The 16,380-nt window shown below is 40.4% G+C and overlaps 1 pseudogene; it reads right to left on the bottom strand.

The window, feature by feature from the left end:
• Nucleotides 1-2,801: 2,801 nt before the first annotated feature.
• LOC118000111 lies at nt 2,802-3,927 on the bottom strand (annotated as a pseudogene).
• Nucleotides 3,928-16,380: the final 12,453 nt, after the last annotated feature.

Genomic DNA, 16,380 nt, shown 5'->3' with positions numbered 1-16,380 from the left:
CGCGAGAGAAGAGCTCGAAATCCCGCAGACGGGGAGAAGGGAGTTAAAGGGGCGGCGAGGGGGCGAAGGAGGGGAAGGCTTAGGCGAGCAGTGGGGGGTGGGGATGGAGCTTAGAGGCGGGGCAAGTGGGGAGGCGTGGGGAGAGAAGGCGTGGCCTCCCTCGTGCGCGGTGCCCAGACTCGCACAGACTTCCCAACTCTTCTCTTGGGTTATCGTCCTTTCCGATTTTCCCTGGCCAGAATTCACTCCAGGCTAACCTCGCCCATCAGATATCCTGACTGGGAGCTTGCTTGCTTCTTGTTAAGTGATTATATAAAAGTTATCTGTAAACAGTACCACACACAATACACAAACAAATTAAACTTCATCGAGGGCAGTGTCTTTGTCTCTTTTGTTCCCATCCTGTCTGTGCCTAATGCCTGTTACATCCTAACTAAAATGCGTATTTGTTGAAGAGATGAAAGAAAGAAAGGTAAGACCCAATTATTTGTGAAGTCTGTTATTTTTAGTCCACTAATTGTTAGAATGTGCTTCCCTTAGTGCATTTAATATTTCCTTATGACTTTATACCTTCATCTTAGAACAGCACAGACCATGCCTAACCACTTCTTCTCATGTCAGAATTTCAAATATTTAAAGAACACAATCATTTTTTCTGTCTTCTCACCCCAAATTTCAAGGAATGAGCAAAGTCATCTTATAGAAGGTCACCAAAGTAGGCCTCTCATTTCTTGCCTCGGGTACTTAAGTAATCTTCCATTCCTTCTCCTTACTTCCAGACTCCAATCTATCCTTCTAAGTGCAAATCTGATTTTGTCACATTCTCCTGCTTTGAATCCTTCAGTGGTCTCTGACAACTTCCATATTCTTTCCAATTTCTCTGCATGGAAAGAAGACCCTTCAGGATCTAATCCTGACATACCCTGTCACATTCCCAAGCATGCCCTGTCACATTCCCAAGCATGCAGCCATACAGACCAGTTGGCAGGTCCTACAGGAACTAGTCCACCTTTGCTTATGCCTGGGACAGTCTGCCTTAAAGATTAAGCTATAGTATCATATATTAGTTTCCTATTGCTGCTGCAATAGAATAACACAAATTTATTATCTTACACTTCTGGAGGTGGTAAGTCTAAAAAAGATGTTCTTCCTTTGTGTGTGGTCCTACAACATCTTTATAGAATGGTGCCAACAACATTAAATTGGATCATAAATTTTCTACTCTGCATGTCCCAGGTTCAGCTGCTGGAGAGAAGTCTGAGTCTCGTTCTTCTCCATCTTCCCTGCACCTAGCACAGTGCCTGGTGCAAAACAGACCCTCAATGTATTTTGGTGAATTAATTATTCATTTGATACAACAACTCTGAAGAAAGAGCTTATCTTCCCACTTTTTCCATTCATATTGTCATTTCTCTTAAGCCAAATACCACTAGGAACACAACTGTAGTTAAACAGATTGTGTTTATTACTCACTGAAGTGAATGCAAACATATTGTGAGGAGTCATGGAGTGTCTCATTAAGAGGGTGTTACAAAAAATCCATCATAGAGGCGCCTGGGTGGCTCAGTTGGTTAAGCATCTGACTCTGATTTTGGCTCAGGTCATGATCTCAGGGTCATGAGATCAAGCCCAGCGCTGGGCTCTGTGCTCAGCAGGAAGTCTGCTTGAGATTCTCTCCCTCTCCCTCTACCCCTCCCCCAACTCATGCTTGTGTGCACGTGTGAACGTGCTCTCTCCCCCCTCAATAAATAAATAGGGGCACCTGGGTGGCTCAGTTGGTTAAGCATGTACCTTCGGCTCAGGTCATGATCCTAGGGTCCTCCCATGGAGTACCCCCTATCCCCATCAGGCTCCCTGCTCAGCAGGGAGGTCTGTTTTTCCCTCTGCCCCTCCCCTCCCACCCCCTTTCTACTTGTGCTCTCTCTTGATCGCTCGCTCTCTCAAATAAATAAATAAAATCTTTAAAATAAAAAAGAAATAAAATCTTTAAAAAAAAAAGAAAACGAGCATAGAATTTGGACTTTCTTGGGTAACTTGAGAGAGTCTCTAAGAAAGCAGGGGTCTGCTCTAGATTGGATGCTGTCAGAAAGTAGGGGTAATTCTATGAATGGATATCTCAACAAATCCTATGTATAGGAAGAGAGGCAAAAGATAAAACTGCAGTTGGTAAAGAAGTAGCCATTACTCATTTTGGCCAAGAGAGGGAGTATTTGGTATTTTGTGGGTGGCACAGTGACCTTGTATTTATCTATGGTTATACAAAATTATGCAGTGGCCTTGCTTTGTCTCATTTTAGTATGGTGTCAGAGTAACCTTGGCAGAGGTGGATGTTCCGTGAAATTGTTTTTGTCTAACAGGAATATAATGTGGGCTACCTGTGAGTACAGGGCAGCTTCTGAATGTCAGGGGCAGTTCTTTTCTTTCTCAGTATAGTCCCTTAATAGCCTATTTGATTTGGCACCAAGTGCCACAGTGCCAGGCTTGTTAGGCATTGGATATACAACAGCGAACAACATAGACAGCCCTTGTGGAGCTTACACTTTACAGACAAGGTGATATTCCAGAAGCTTAGGCAACTTGCTGAGAATTCTATAGCAACTTAAGCAGCTGGGACCTGAACTACAGTTAATCTAACTGTACCCATGCCCTCAACACCACACCAGGCTGCATGCCTTTCTGAGGCTCAGGACATCTATTATTCACAGACTTTCTTCTTTTCTTTCTTTTTTAAGAGACTGTTTATTTTCCATTAACCTTATTTCCTTTTCAGGAGAGATCCACTTTCTGTTTAAGAGTCTATGAAAGAGGGGTACATGGGCGGCTCAGTTGGTTAAGCATCGGACTCTTGATTTTGGCTCACATCATGATCTCTGGGTCATGAGATCCAGCCCCACATTGGGCTCCGTCCTTAATGTGGAGTCTGCTTAAGACTCTCTCCCTCTCCCTGTGCCCCTCCCCCGACTTGCACACATGAACGCACTCACTCTCACGCGCGTTCTCTCTCTCTCTCTCTCTAAAATAAATAAATAAATAAAATCTTACAACAAAAAATAAAAGAGTCTGTGGAAGAGCAGCTTAGGATCACGCAGGGGTTGTTCCTACCCACCGAGTGGCCTGAGCAGTGGGAGCTGCAGAGCAGTCCTGAGCCGCGGCTGGGAGCTCCAGTCTTCCGTAGGGAACTGCAGGACACGTGCGCACCAGCTGAGACCTCAGGCTGAGCAGCAGTAAATTCGGGGTCTGGGGCAGCCCGTTCGCCCGGAAAGTCCTCCTCGGTCACGGCCTTTTCCGGAGAGATCAGGCCTGGCCTCCCCTGGGGGTTCACGAGCGATGGTGCCACACGTGTGCAGAACTTCCCGGGCCAGCATCCCCCGCCCCCGACCCACTGCGCGAGCCCCGCGCTGTTGCGTGGGTGGCCGCGTCCACACAGCGCCGAGGAGAGTCCGGTTACCCAAAGCGATAGCAGGCCGGTTAACAGAAGACCTCTCTGTGAGGGGCTGGTGGTCAGCCCGGGGATCCCTAACCACCGGGAGACACAGCCCCCTGCAGGCCGCCAGCCCCTGGTTAGCGAAGGTTCCGGGAGCCAAGCGGCCACAAGCAGAGTGGCTCCCGCGGCAGCAGCTGACTTGAGCACAGCCCCCGGGCCCCTGGGCCTGGCGGATATGACACTGACAGCAGCCGGGTTTTTGATGGCAACAACGGCACCAGCGGCTGGCAGAAGCTTCTCATAAGATCTCTCCAGATTTGAAATATGCCATCGCTTTCCCTTTTGTGTATGTGCTGTTTCATTTAGAAGTCAGGGTTGGTGCCACCTAAGTGGGTTCCTGCTGCAAGGAATTACAGGACATCCTCCTCCCATCGCAGGAGGATGCCAAGGGCTCTGAACATTGTGGAAGTTTCCCTTTAAGTTCCATGGGGACCCAGAACAATGTGGACCCTCATATGGACCCCTCTCTTGTTAGCACAGAAAGGCCACAGGCTTTTGACAAATGAAATACTTATGTGGCAGAAAGTACCTATATCTCTCCTCACACTTCTCTCCCTCCAGATAAGATCTCCAGATGTCAGAAGTGTTTGGTCTCAAATGTCTCAGCCACAAGCCTAAGATGAGCTTGCTAAGATTGGCCTCGGAATGAAACAATACAGGCAAATTACACCAGAGAGAAATTTGTTTTGCACTCTTATTTAATTCTCAAATCTCATCTTGGAAAAATGGGTCATGATTCCAGGGTCTGGGATCCTGGGATGGAGCCCCACAACAGGCTTCTTGCTCAATAGGGAGCCTGCTTCTCCCTCTACCTGCCGCTCCTCCTGCTTGTGCTCTCTCTCTCTCTCTTTCTCTCTCTGTCAAATAAATAAATAAAGTCTTTAAAAAAAAAAAAAGAAATGTAATCACCGAATGACCTCTAGCTTCAAGATGTTAATGATGGAAGAGAACTACTACTACAGTAGTAGATGAAGAAATATTTTATAATGATATATTTTATAGGCTTCATAAAAGAGAAGATGAACAAAGAAAAAGCCAGAAATGAACAACTTTAGAAACACCAAAATATATTTCAACAAAAAAACTTTGTATGTGCTGGGTCCAAAAGAACTAAGAGTCTGGAGATATGAAACTGACATTTTTGCTGTAATCCTTCTTTTCAGTAATTGCTACCATGTCATTGCCCCATGATGAAATCCTCCTCACCTCTTCCTCTCAGGTGATCTCAAAGATTACTGGTGCTGTTTTCTCGTTGCACTCCGATAGCAAGAATGGAGAAGACATCAAACTGTACTTGCAGTGGCCAGCCAGTCTGGAGATGATGGGGAAAATGTGCCTTTCTAAACTGTATAGAAATGAACTTACTTTTATTATGTGGGCATTCTATAGCATCTAAAGTTGAGTTTCAGGGCAGATCCCAAGGATGTACAGGGAGTGTAAGTAAGCAAATTTGGATTTCAGAAAAAGTACTTTCTAAAATGTCTTGGTGTGTAGCTGATTTGTTTTGGGACACTTTTCAGTTAGTTGACTATGGTCTCCCAATTAATCTCACAAATTATTATAAAAATTATTATTGAAAAACTAATCCAAGAAATATTTTCCAAAATGTAAGGACATGAATTTACCAATTGAAAGAATCTATCATATTCTTATCAAAATGGATATAAATAGGTATATACCAGAGATCATTATCGTGAGGTTTAGAACACTGGTGATGAAAGGAAGATTCTGGAAACTTCTGAGGGGAAAAAAACAAGTCACATACTGAGGATCAAGATCAGAATAGCTTCAAACTTTCAACAGCAATGCCAGAAACAAGAAAGCAATGGAGAAATACTTTGAAAATTCTGAAGTAAAATTATTTCCAAACTTGAATTGTATTCTCAGCCAAAATTATCAATAAAATGTGAGTGTATAATAAAGATCTTTTCAGTTTCACCCTTCTGAGTAAGTTACTGATAGATATAGACCAAGAAAAGGGAAGGCACAGAACTTAGGAAACAGGAAAGAAATTAAACAAAATCCCGGTGACAGCTTTATGCTACACAGAGGATGCAATAAGATGGCTCCAGGAGCGCCTGGGTGGCTCAATCAGTTGGGCAACCAACTCTTGATTTCTGCTTGAGTCATGATTTCAGGGTCGTGGAGTTGGGCATGCAGCATGGAGCCTGCTTGGGATTCTCTCTCCCCCTTTCCCTGCTCATGCCCTCGCTCTATAAATAAATAAATAAATAAATAAATAAATAAATAAATAAATAAATAAGATGGCTCTACACTGGAGCAACAAGATGGCTTTGAGGGCGATTTCTACAAGAAACTAAAAATTGATGATACATACAACGTTTTTTAATATCTTGAAGATTTAGATAACTGGCAAAGCATCAGAGACTGATAAGGGAATACTATGAACAAATCTACACACAAAAATTTGAAAACTTAGATGAAATAGTCCAGTTTCTCAAAAAGTACAAACCACCACAACTTACCTGAAATTTAGTAGATGATTTAAATACCCAATAATTAGTAAGGAAATTGAATTTGTAATTAAAAAATCCCACCTCCCCCACAAAAAAACTTCCAGATATTTCACTAGAGAATTTTACCAGAAGTTTAAAGAAGAATTAGCATCAATTCTACAAAATCTCTTTCAGAAAATAAAAGAGAAGATGAGAATTTCCAATTCATTTTCTGAAACTTTTTTTGAAACATTTATTACCTTGATACCAAAACCAGACAAAGACAGTACAAAAAAAGGAAGGAAGGAAGGAAGGAAAGAAGGAAGGAAGGAAGGAAGGAAGGAAAGAGAAAGAATACTAAAGTCATAGACCAATACCCTCATAAATATAGATGCAAAAATCTTTAACAAAATATTAGCAAATAGAATTCAACAATACATACAAGGAATTATACACTATGACTAAGCGGACTTTATTCCAGGGATGCAAGCCTGGTTCAATAATAGAAAATTAATGTAATTCACCATATTAACAGGCTAAAAAAGTAAATCACATGATCATATCAACTGATGCAGAAGAAACATTTAACAAAATTCAACAACGATTCATGATAAAAATTCTTAGTAAAATAGAAATAGAGCAGAACTTGTTCAACTTGATAAAGAGCATCAACAAAAACCCTACAGCTAACATTATATTTAATGGTAAAAGATTGAATGCTTTCCCCCCTAAGACTGGGAACAAGGCAAGTATGTTCACTCTCACCACTCCTGTACAGCATAGTGCTGAAAGTTCTGTTCAGTGCAATAAGGCCAGAAAAGGAAATAAGCAAACATATCAGAAAAGAAGAAATAAAACTCCCCTGAACTACAAATGACATGATTGCCTAAATGGAAAAATTGCAAGGGATCTAGAAAAAACAAAACAAAACCAAAACAGAACAAAACCCTCCTAGAATTAAGAAGTAAGTTCATCAGGTCACAGATCCAAGATAAACATTAAAAATCAATTGTAGGGGTGCCTGGGTGGCTCAGATGGTTAAGCATCTGCTTTCGGCTCAGGTCATGATCTCAGGGTCCTGGGATTGAGCCCCACGTCGGGCTCCCTGCTCAGTGGGGAGTCTGCTTCTCCCTCTCCCCTCCACTCATGCTCTCTCTCTGTCTCTCAAATGAATAAATAAAATCTTTTAAAAATATATAAATAAATAAAATAAAAATAAGTTGTACTGGGGGCATCTGGGTGGCTCAGTCAGTTAAGTGTCCTACTCTTGGTTTTGGCCCAGGTCATGAGCTCAGGGTCCACGCTCAGCAGGGAGTCTGCCTGAGGATTCTCTCTCTCCCTCTCCCCCTGCCCCTCCCCCCACTCACACTCTCAATAGCTCTCTCTCTCAAAAATAAATAAATAAATCTTTTAAAAAAGCAACTGTATTTATATATACTAACAATGAACATGTGACACTGAAATTAAAAATACAATACTATTTACAATTGCTTAAAAAAAAGTGAAAAACGTAGGTAAATCTAACCAAATATGCACAAAATTTGTATGCTGAAAACTACAAAATGCTGATGAAAGAAAACAAAGACCTAAATCAGTAGAGAGACATGCTCTTTTCATGGACTCAAAGACTCAACACAATAAAGATGTCAATCCTCCTCAAATTAATGTGTAAATTTAATCCAACTCCTGGCAAAATTCCAATAAGATATTTTTTTGTAGATGTAGACAACGTTATTCTAAAATTTATATGGAAAGGTAAAGGAAATGAAATAGCTAAAAAAATTTGGAAAAAAAATCTTTCTACCAGATTTCAATATTTAATATGGAGCTATAATATTCAAGACTGTGTGGTATTGGTGGAGGGATAGACACATGGATCACTGGAACAAAATAAAGAAACCAGAAATAGACCCCCACAAATATGCCCGAATGATTTTTGAAAAAGTATAAAAGAAATTCAGTGGAGGAAAGATAGTCTTTTCAACAAATGGCGCTGGAACAAGTGGATATCCATCCAGAAACATAAATAAACAAACAAACAAACAAACAAACCTGGACTTAAGTTTCACACCACCCATAAAAATTAACTCAAAATGGATCACAAATTTAAGATGAAATGTAAAACTATGAAACTTTTATAAAAAATTTCAGAAAAAAAAATCTTTGGGATCTAGGACTAGGCAAAGAATTCTTATACTTGACTCCAAAAGCATGATCCATAAAAGAAAAAATTGATAAGTTGGATATCATCAAAATCAAAAACTTGCTCTGTGAAAGACCCTGTTAAGAGGATAAAAAGCAAGCCACAGAGTGGGAGAAAATATGTTCAAACCATAATCCAACCAAAGACCAGGATCTTGAACATATAAAGAACTTCTGAGTCTCCTGACCGGCTCAGTTGGAAGAGAGTGAACTTCTCGATCTTGGAGTCATGCGTTTGAGACCCACATTGGATGTGGTTTTAAAAAAAATAAACTTTAAAAATAATAAATAAAATAAAGAACTCTCAAAATTTATAAGTGAAAAAACAATCCAATTAAAATATGGGCAAAAAACCCATGAAGACACATTTCACTGAAGAAGATATCCTGTAGTCAAAAAAGCAGATATGAAGATGTTGAACATCATTAGCCTTTAGGAATATGCCAATTAAAAACACAAGATATTACTATCCATCTATCAGAATGGCTAAAATAAAAAAATAGTGATAATACCATATGCTGGCAAGGATGTGAAGAACCTGGTTTACTCACACACTGCTGGTGGGAATACAAAATGGTATAGTCACTCTAGGAAACAACTTAGCAGTTTCTTAAAAAGCCAAAAATGCAACTATCATACAATCTAGCTATTATACTCCTAGGCAGTTATCCCAATGAAATTGAAATTTATGTTCACATAAAGACCTGTACACAAATGTATATAGCAGCTTTTTTGTTGTTGTTGTTGTTTTGCAATAGCCTAAGTACCCAGATATCTTTCAAAGAGTGAATAAACTGTCTTAAATCTACACAATGAAATACCATTCAGCCATGAAGAAACAAACTATTGTACAAAGGACAACCTGGGTGAATCTCCAGCTTCTCCAGAGAATTATGCTGAGTGAAAAAGCCATTTCCAAAAAGGTTATATACCATATGATTCCATTTATGTAACATTTTCAAAATGACAAAATTAGAGAGCTGGAGAACAGATGAGTGGTTGCCAGAGATTAAGAATGAAGGAAAGGGCAGGAGGGAAGTAGGTGCAGCTCTAAAAGGACACCATGAAGGATCCTTGTGGTGATGGAAATGATCTGTATTTTGATTATATCCAAGTCAATATCCTAGTTGTGATATCGTACTCACAGTTTTGCAAGATGTAACCCTTTGCGGGGACAGATTAAAGGGTTCAGGCAGTCTTTCTGTGCTATTTCTTACAAGTGCATGTGCATCTACAATTATTACAAAGTTTTAAAATGTCTGATTCATTTAAAGAATAGGTAAAATTTTCTGTTTAAGGAAAACAACTCCTCGCTTCTATCTCTCATGGTAATTTTTTTCACAAGGCTTCAGTACTTTTGTCTACACTGTTGGTTGGCTGATGAACCCCTTCTCCCCAGTGTCCTTAGGACTCGGAACAACCATGAGATACAATACTGGCCAACAGGTTAGAAGGGGAAGTCTATTGGGCAATCTTCCAGGAGAACTTCAGCTTTCTTAATAAAGAGGCACGGGCTCAATGGATATGCCATTTTGCCCTCATTCTTTGCTCCTTTGCCTTTCTGTCTGCTTCCTCTCTGGAATGCAAATGTGGTGCCATATCTTGACCAGAAGGCAACAAGCAGTGAGGGCATATGCCATCACGCTAAGGATGCTGAGGCAGAGAGCTAGAAAGAAGCTGTGTCTTGACTGTGTTATTATGAGATGGCTCCAACCCTGGACTATTCACCTTTAGAGTTCTTTCTATTTAAGAAAAAAAATTTTTTTTTATTTATTTAAGCAGTTTAACAATGCTGGGCAGGTTATCTCTTATTTGTAACCAAACACATTTCTTTTTTTTTTTTTTAGATTTTATTTATTTTATTTGACAGAGAGACACAGCGAGAGAGGGAACACAAGCAGGGGGAGTGGGAGAAGGAGAAGCAGGCTTCCTGCAGAGAAGGGAGCCCAATGTGGGGCTCGATGTGGGGCTCGACGTGGGGCTCGACGTGGGGCTCAATCCCAGGAACCTGGGATTATGACCCGAGCCGAAGGCAGACGCTTAACAACTGAGCCACGCAGGCGCCCCTATAACCAAACACATTTCTAACAAATTCCTTACTCTTGGGAGATTCTCAGCAGAGCTGATACACTCTGCCCACCTTAAAAGACTATTGTAAGGATGAAAAGCACGATAGCTACTTAATATTCTTTGTGTGTTTCAGAAACCAAATTGCTGACACTGCATTTTCCTTCCTTCCTTCTCTCCAGCATTTTGTTTCTTATTCTCCTCAGCTAGGCCTGCATTTGTATTATAATCAGACTCTTGCCAGTTGCTCTCCTAATTGAATTGGGCTTTTGTTGTTGCTGAGATGGCTCAGAATTTTTTAATGGTCTTCCAAAACCATCCCAGCCCAGGGCAGATGCTCCCTTCTTCGACATCACAGCATTTACTGTCTGCACTTCCCGATTGCCAATTCATCATGCACTGCCCCATGCCACTTCTCATACAGCTGTCACAGAATAATCGATGTTTCGAGCTGGAAGGGACATTAAAGATCATCTTCTCCAACCACCTCCATGCATGTGAGTTGTGGCTTAACTCTTGGATTTTTCTTTACCCCCTCCTGGGTGTACAGCATATAGTCCCAACTAGATCTTAAACTCTTAGAGAAGAGAAAGATACAGGATAGATATTTGTTAAATTACCATGTGACAAGCCAGACACCTTACACTCACTATTTAATTTAATTTTCACAACAATCCTAAGAAGTTGGTGGTGATCCCTATTTGACAGGTGAAGGAACTGAAGCTCACTTAGCAAAAGTATGATACCTAGAAAGAGGGGAAGCCCAGATTTTGACTCAGATTTTAAGATATTTAAGTGCTTTTAACCTCTTTCCAAGTTGCTAAACCACTTGATTGGATTTCACCTTTTGTGGTTCTTCAACCTTTAAACTTCAAATTCTGCGTTCTGTTTATAGGCTTTCTCTCTTAATAAAAGATTTAAATTATATCTGTGACAATGAGATGCATAATAAGAAATATATAATTGGTCTTCATCCCCAGTCCCTGACACAGGACCCTTAAAACCCTTGTAAATACCTAAATGATAAGAGCACTAGGAGCATTTTTTGTTCTATCGAGGCGACTCTGGGTGGGATCCTCTTTGGTTCCTGGATGGGGGCTGGTTATCAGAAAGACCAAGTCATTATTAGAAACTTGAAATCTTTAGTTTCACCGACCCCCATCCTCCAGAGGGGGAGAAGGGCTGGAAATGGAGTTAATAATTTATCTGCTTATGTGAGGGAAGCCTCTATAAAATCCCAACAGTAAGGGTTTCAGAGAGCTTCCAAGTAGGTAAGCATATCCATGTACTGGGAGAGCAATGCACCCCAATTCCATGGGGACAGAAGCTCCTGTGCTCAGGACCCTGCCACACTTAGCCCTATGTATCTTTTCATATGAATGTTTATCTGTATACTCAATCATATCCTTTAATAAATTGATAACATAAGTTAAGTGTTTCCCTGAGTTCTGTGAGCTACTCAGTTCTGTGAATCTGGGAAGTGGGTGGTGGGAACCACTGATTTGTAGCCATGTCGGACAGAAATTGTGGGTAAGCTGAGGACCTACCGCTTGAGATTGACACCTGAAGTGGGGTGAGAGCAGTCTTGTGGGACTGAGCCCCTAACCTGTGGGATCTGACACTATCTTCTGACATTGTCTCGAGGTTGATAGTGCCAGAATTGAGTTAAATTGTAGGACACCCAGCAGGTGTCCTGGAGAATTGCTGGATATGGGGAACCCTCCACACATTTGGTGACCAGAAGTATCAAAAGTTATGAGTGTGGCAGAGTGTGAGAGTATAGGGGAAACACAAAAGTAGGTTTTTCCAACTCAGTATCTCATAGCCAAATAAGATAATGGTTCTTTGTGTTTAACATTAACATTTTCTAAATGCAATGCTGATAGAACAAAAATATTATACTGTTTTGTCTTAGTGGAAAATTGTTAGATGTCTGCCATGATACAATTTTATAGCAAAAACATATATATCGTTAAGTCAATGCAGAACAGTTTTTGTTCCGCAGCAAATAGAACTTTTTGTAGAGAACTTTACAAACTATTTGAGATAACTTGCACCGCTAAGAAAAACTAATAGAAAGAAATATTTAGAGAAATGAAATTTAGTAGTTCAAGATTCAAAGAAATGTCAACAACTTTTTATTCCATCCAATAAACTGTATCTTTCTTTTTCATCTGCAGCATTCCCGATTTTAATCTGAATCTAGCAGATTTTAATTTGGAGTTTGAAGCCTTTCAAAAGTTGCATTACCTTTTTGCAGAACTTTCTTCAATGCTAGATTGGCAATTAAAATGCGGGGGTAATTTTCCTTTTAATGTCATTGCTATTACAAAAAAATTAGGTAATTGGCTTTGAAGAGTACAATCCTGTAGCTGTCATCCATCTCTGATATAAGCCAAATTTGATTTTTGAAGTATATAATCTTTTCATTTAAAAAGAAAGTATAATTTTATATTTCTGCATTTTAAAAAGAGGTTAGTCATAATTTTATTTTATTTTATTTTTTGAGAGAGAGAGAGAACACGCATGTGTGCAAGCAGGGGCGGGGGGAGGAGCAGAGGGAGAAGGAGAGCCTCCCTCCCCATTCCGGGCTCAATCTCACAACCCTGAGGTCATGACCTGAGCTGAAATCAAGAATCAGAGACTTAACCAACTGAGCCACCCAGGCGCCCCATGAGGTTAATCATTATTTTAGATACATGCTTTTAGTTAATGTACTTATACATGTCACCTTTGGGAACATACATGTATAATCTGAATTTATTTATAACTTGCTGATTATATACTGCTTAACTCTGCAAACTCGAGATGCTGCAATGAATATCAATTTTTTTTTCAAAAATCATAGGCTATGGAAATTGGTTGGACATGTCTAAAATGTTAGCCAAAAATAAATAACCCAGTAAGTAAATAAATATATTTAATAGGCTCCTGTGTATCACGAGGCCACACAGGTGTCATGGGAATGATGGGACTTATTAACCATAAGCCTTGGGGGACAAGCGCTGTACTTTGTATACCTTTGTATCCATTGTATCTAATACAGTAGCATGTAATAAACATTTGAAAGGTGAATGAATAAATGTTTCCTTCAAGGGTATTCAGGTAGCTCCTACTTCTTTGAGTTTTTCCAGATTGCTAGCACAATGTTTTGCTTAAAATAGACAACATTTATTGTTGGCATGAGTGTTAAAAGAAAGAAAGGGAAAAGTCTCCTTTGTCTTTCTCACCAGGCTACACTATTTTTCCAGGCATTAGGAAATACGCATTCTCCAGCCAGCTTTCATGAACACCTAGTGTGCCAAGAGATCCAGCACACTAATTGTGTGTGCCCCATGCATCAGCCATTCCACCTCGACCCTTGCCTTTTCTCTGAACCTATGACAATCTGTTAAAGAATTATTAGATAAGTATTCCTCTATTAAAAACACCATCTTAAAAAATTAGGATGATGTATTACTTTGACAATGAGGAGAAAAAAATGAAGAAACCTAACTTGTATGGATTCTGTTCATATTTTCTGTTCTCCCACTTCGTTTATAAAGGAGTTTATAATTTATCGGGGGGGGTATCTCAAATTGGCCACACCAAATCCAATCCGTGGAAATTTTGATAGCCCAACATTGGTTTTTTAAAAATTGACTTAATTGCTCCATCACATAATATTCCTAGTTACAAGCAAGAAAAACTGACTCTGGCTTATTTAGCAGAAAGGAATTTGTGAACATGCTCTTGGTAGGCCCCAAAAGACAAAGGAAGTTAGAGGACCAGACTTGGGCCATGCAGCCAGGAACACCACCCAACATCACACAGCAGAGCCAACTCACCCAGTCAAGCCCACAAAGACATCACTCTGTGGGATGCACCAGGGACACAGCTATTGCTGCTAGCATTGTGGTCCCTGCTCCCCTGGGAACTCGACTAGGTGACACCTGTAGAGCTTCCAGCAGTCCCTGCTTCTTTGCATCAATTAGCTCAGAAGTTCAGGGCTGGCGCCTGTAATTAGGTCAGCCTAGATCACGTGAGCGGACAGAGACTGGGCATCAACTAGAGATGGAAAGTTGTTGAGCCATTGCTCGCTACTGTCCTGTCCCTTTCTTGCTAATTTTCAAAGAACTCCTCCTATTTCCCTATCTCTGCCCCTTCAAGTTTAGAATCCTTAAACGAGCTTAATAATTTGCACATTCATTGCCAAAATTAACACAGTTGGAAGCACTAAGTTAAGAAGTCTAATAGCTGGCTAATCTTGGTAAATATTTATTAGACCATTTTTAGACAGTGGTAATGTGTTCAATTAATATTTATAAATGTAAAATAGAAAGCCCTAAATGGTCATGGCTGCACTCCTCCAGTATTCCTTTAAAATTCAGAATTAGCTCCTGAATAGAGTCTGCAAGTACCTTGAGAAACCAATTAAAATCTTAATCCCTATGTGGAGTGATTTCCTTGCCTGCATTATTGTGCAGGCTCTGTTTCCTAGTCCATCAACCTCACTGTCAACTCTGTCCCTCTCCCATAACCTTTAATCCATCTAACAAAGTGAGCAAGCAAACAGCTCAGTGGAAATTTACTTGAGTTCAACAAACTCTTGGATATACTCATTAATTTTCTCAAGAAGCTTCCAAGAAAATAAGTGGTGGCCCAGAATATGATATGTATTTGTGAGTTGCCTGGGACATGTAGTCACGAGCCTTAGTTTCACGTACAAGGAAATGCTTTTAGCTGCAAGCATTTTTATTTCTGTTCAGAACATAACAAACTCATCCTCTAAAATCCTAGCAATTAATTTATTGCTGAAATTTAAAGGTTTTCAGTAAAACCCATCCCTGGCAGTAAAAATTGCGGATGATAAAGAATTTTGGCATATGCTACATATTCCAAAAGACCAAACTGTCAGGCGCCTGGGTGGCTCAGTTGGTTAAACGACTGCCTTCGGCTCAGGTCATGATCCTGGAGTCCCGGGATCGAGTCCCACGTCGGGCTCCCTGCTCAGCAGGGAGTCTGCCTCTCTCTCTGACCCTCCCCCCTCTCATGCTCTCTATCTCATTCTCTCTCTCTCAAATAAATAAATAAATAAAAATCTTAAAAAAAAAAAGACCAAACTGTCAGATTTAGACTCAATTTATATTTACTGAACATAGACTATGCGTCAAGCAAACAGTTCTAGTCAAGGTTTCAAACATTATCTTAACATCATTACAAATCCATGAGGTAGATTTAATCCCACCTTACTGATGAGGAAAGCAAAGTTCAAGGTCTATGGGACCGCGTTGGTGGTATAGTGGTGAGCATAGCTGCCTTCCAAGGTCTATGGGACCTAACAAAGATTACAAAACTAGAAAGTGGTAAAGCCAGGGTTTGAACCTGGCTCCTGATTCTAATCAGCTCTCTGCCTTAGTAGAATGATCCAGGATGAATAAGAGTTTCAGCACAAAAAAATAGTTAAGGTAAGCTAAGCTTTAGGCAGAGATGTGTAACATCTAACAATTCTTCCCTGATTAAAACATTATGGATTAATCCAATGATGAACCCGAATTGCTGGGATTGCATGGAGACACTCCAACTTTGCATCCTATCATTTAAAATTGGGTTCAGGGACGCCTGGGTGGCTCAGTCAGCTCGGGTCATGATCCCAGGGTCCTGGGATCGAATCCTGCATTGGGCTCCTTGCTCATCAGGGAACCTACTTCTCCCTCTGCCTCCCACCCCCCCTGCTTGTATGTGTGCTCTCTGTCTCTCTCTCTAACAAATAAATTAAAAAAAACTTAAAAAAAACAAAACTGGGTTGAAAGGAAGGACATGTCCAAAGCAAATGGTTATTTCACCTGATGAAAGGATGACTAGATAGATTTCTCCTCATATCTCAATGAAGAGGTTTAGAAGGCAAAAACAAATGAACAAAGTAAAACAAAATCACGTAGAAAATAATGATGTAGAAAAGTTGTCTTATAATGGCCAGTGACTACATAATGGACAGTCTATGGCTGGGGCACATATTTGACGGTCTTTTTTTTCCTTCTTCAGTCTTCTTTTTTTTTTTTTAAGATTTTATTTATTTGACGGAGAGAGAGACACAGTGAGAGAGGGAACACAAGCAGGAGTGGAGGGAGAGGGTGAAGCAGGCTTCCCGCTGAGCAGGGAGCCCGACGCAGGGCTCGATCCCAGGACCCT

The sequence above is a fragment of the Mirounga leonina genome, unplaced genomic scaffold (assembly GCF_011800145.1).
Source record: "Mirounga leonina isolate KUSES-001 unplaced genomic scaffold, KU_Mleo_1.0 Mir_115, whole genome shotgun sequence".
NCBI classification, from domain to species: domain Eukaryota; kingdom Metazoa; phylum Chordata; class Mammalia; order Carnivora; family Phocidae; genus Mirounga; species Mirounga leonina.
Note: the sequence above shows the minus strand (reverse complement) of the source record. Positions and strands in the feature narration are given on the sequence as shown.